This window comes from Habropoda laboriosa, unplaced genomic scaffold, assembly GCF_001263275.1.
Source record: "Habropoda laboriosa isolate 0110345459 unplaced genomic scaffold, ASM126327v1 scaffold66, whole genome shotgun sequence".
Classification (NCBI taxonomy): domain Eukaryota; kingdom Metazoa; phylum Arthropoda; class Insecta; order Hymenoptera; family Apidae; genus Habropoda; species Habropoda laboriosa.
The window spans coordinates 84,484-87,691 of record NW_017100166.1 but is presented as its reverse complement, the minus strand read 5'-3'; positions in this window follow the sequence as shown (position 1 = coordinate 87,691).

The window sequence follows — 3,208 nt, the reverse complement described above, 5'->3', positions numbered from 1 at the left end:
ACCGAAATTTTGACGTAATACCGATAAGCGTGTACACAGTTGGTTGTTAAGTTCCGTAAAATCCGATTTAATATTCTCTCGACTGCAAAATATTGTCCGTTTTGGAGGAAGAAGTGTGCTCTGTTAGTCATAGGAATTTGTATAATTTTAAAGAAATCTATCATAAAATCTGTCATTGATTTGAAATCGAAATGTTATGCGTGTAGCTGTCGATTAAGAGCTTGTGTGAAAGTCAAAGGAGGATATTTTCAATAATTTGTATAAATATGTTTAGGTTAACAATGGTAGAATATTTTCAAATTTTATATTATCTAACGGCGTATAAATAAATTCATAGTTGAAAATAATTTTATTTTATGAAATCTTGAAAATCACTGGCGAGTCTTTGTTTCTTTAGTTAAAACTTTGGGAATGATTAGAAATCCGATATTACACATTACTGGTAAACTTCTTCGACATTTAATTCCTCATTCCCAGTTACCCGCGCAAGAATTTCAATAACACGCGTTGAAAACAATTTGTAGAATTATAAAAAAGAAGCGACTGTCGATATTCTTCCTAGAAAATGATAGAGAACTTTGGAAATTATTCAGTAAGTTTCAGCAATCCTTCTTATTAAATCACTTCGGTTCACGTGATGCAAAGTTAAAGATGCAAAACGATCACCACCGTTCCCCTTTGGTCCGCGATTTTTATCGAATCAGAAGCACAGCGAATAATCTTCTTTCGAAATCCTATTGGTCAGTGCGTCAGCCGCTTACTCAGCGATCGGCGCAGTGCAACTGGATGCATATTGTATGCTTCCTATCTCGCATTCTGCCTTTTTTGCATTTCCGCTATCCTTTTCTGCGTCGTATCTTCTTAACCATAAATAATTAATACTCTCACAGTGTCGAAGAACTGAGTCTTACACGCGTTACGTATATTTATCATACGTACGAGTTGTTGGGACATTGAGAAAAAATCGAGGATCGATTTGTGACTACGAAAAAAATTTTAAAAAACGAAATTTTCTCTTGATTCTTTTTCTTATTATCTATTGCACGGGACAATACGAGTTTCAAAAGGAATTATCAGTTCAAAGTATAAATGCGTCTTTAATAATGGCGTAGGCGGACGGCCATTTTAAACGTCGAGTTTATCACGACGATGAGAATCTACCGACTACCTGGATGTCTCAATTAACCCAGCCAAATTCGAATTAATTCCGTCTGATGTTTCGTAACAATATTTTCCAACATGTTAGCCGAGTGTCTCTATCAAGAATTACAGGAAACGTCTGACTAAGTAACATACCAAATGACGAATTAACTCTTCTTCCCCGTAAAAAAGATTAAACAATTTCTATTCAGAAGAGAATAATAATACATGAAGTTATCCAACGTTGAAGACTTCGCGGTACCATAAAACTTGGAGGTCTACACTGTCGTAACTTGACAATGCCTAATTTCAATCTTCCCGAATAATTCTTTCGAAGAACACCGGAGAAGAGTATGTTGAAGAAGATAAGAAAAGATACAAAATTAACGAAGTATTCGCCAGTTCATCAATTACGAACGAATAACCAAGCTCACGTGTCTGATTAGTGAATTAGAACGAGAAAAAAAGGACGACAGCCGCGTTCAAAAGTGTATCCTGTCAGCGGTTGGAGAATCGCGGCGGCCATTAAGCCCCGTTAGAAAGTCGGCGTTCGTTCGAAAAGAAGAGGGAAGAAGAAGAAGAAGAAGAGAAAAAAATGGGAAGGTGAGAAAATGAGAGAAAAAAAGAAGAGAGAAGAGAGGCGGCCCCCAGAGTTCGGGCAAAGCTAACGAGAAATTTCTTTTTCCGCGCGCGTGATTCGAAGATAATTTGCGCGCGGAACGGCGATCCTCGCTTGCGTAATTCAGATTGGCGTGCAACGTGTAATTTTAATTTTAATGTCCGCCACTCACGGGATGCGCGCCGCTCCTCTAGTTACGCGTAACAGGGTCGTTAAATCGGCTGCCAACCTTGTAAAACCGCGCGCTCTGCCGCTCGAGCCGCGGAGGACTGCTCGTGTCGTTGCTTCGTCAACGAGTGTTATACCTATCTTTTGCTCGTGTTTTTAATTTCTTGTCTCCTTTTCTAGAGGTACACGCGTTCTCTGGAATCGCGCGCGCCCTTTAGCGTGCCTCGTTTTCCTCTTTGGCGAGGGAAAATTTTTTACGCGGGAGATATATACTTTTTCATCTCTGTTTTTCCTTTTCTCCGTTGAATTCCTGCGCGCCAGGTCTTGGATCCAGTTTGATTTTCAAGCTTGCTGGAAATTTAAATTGCCGGCAGGAACGGGCTGATAAGGTTCCGCTGATCGAACAGGGTTTCGGTGTTGAGTTAAGTTGAATTTTAGTTCTCTTGGAACGTTAACGCGTGAAACTCTGCGAAAGTTGAATTTTAACGCACCTGGAATGTTAACGCATAGAAATCTGCAAATGTTGAATTTTAGTTTACTTAGAACATCAACGCATAGAAATCTGCAAATGTTGAATCTTAGTTCGCTTGAAATGATAACGCATAGAAATCTGCAAAGGTTGAAATTTAGTTCTCTTGGAACGTTGATGCGTAAAAATCTACAAAAGTTCAATTTCAGTTCCCTTGGAGTATCAACGAATAAAAGTCTACAACGGTTGAATTTCAATTTTCTCGGAATGTCAATGCGAAGAATTTTCAACGGTTGAGTTTTAGTTCCTTTCGAACGTTGATGCGCAAAAGTCTGCAAAGATAGAAACGAAAGTATCGAGGATTGGTGGTGTTTGATGGGGTTCGAGGTTACGAAAGAAAAAGTCGACAGAGGCAGCGTGTATATTGTCAAAATATATTCAATGAAAAAATTATCTTGCAAAATTAGACAATCGTTCCATTCGTTACAAGGATATTAATAATAGGAGTGATAATAATAATAATTGTCGTCATCATTATTACCTTGCCTAACAGAACCGCTACCGAATGCAATTAGAATCCCTACAACCTATAGCGGTGCCTTAAGAAACTCGAGGAACGTCCTTTATTTACAACAATTACGTGAAGTGTTTTTTTTTTTTTTTACGTCAAGGATTCGCGACGTCGGGCGCGATCGCGAGCAATTATTCGTCCTAGCTTCTCCCTCGATAATCTTTAAATTCTTCAGTTTCTTCTTCGTTTCTTCCTTTTCTCTTTCTGTTTATTCTTCTCTTGAGCAATAATTACAGTCACA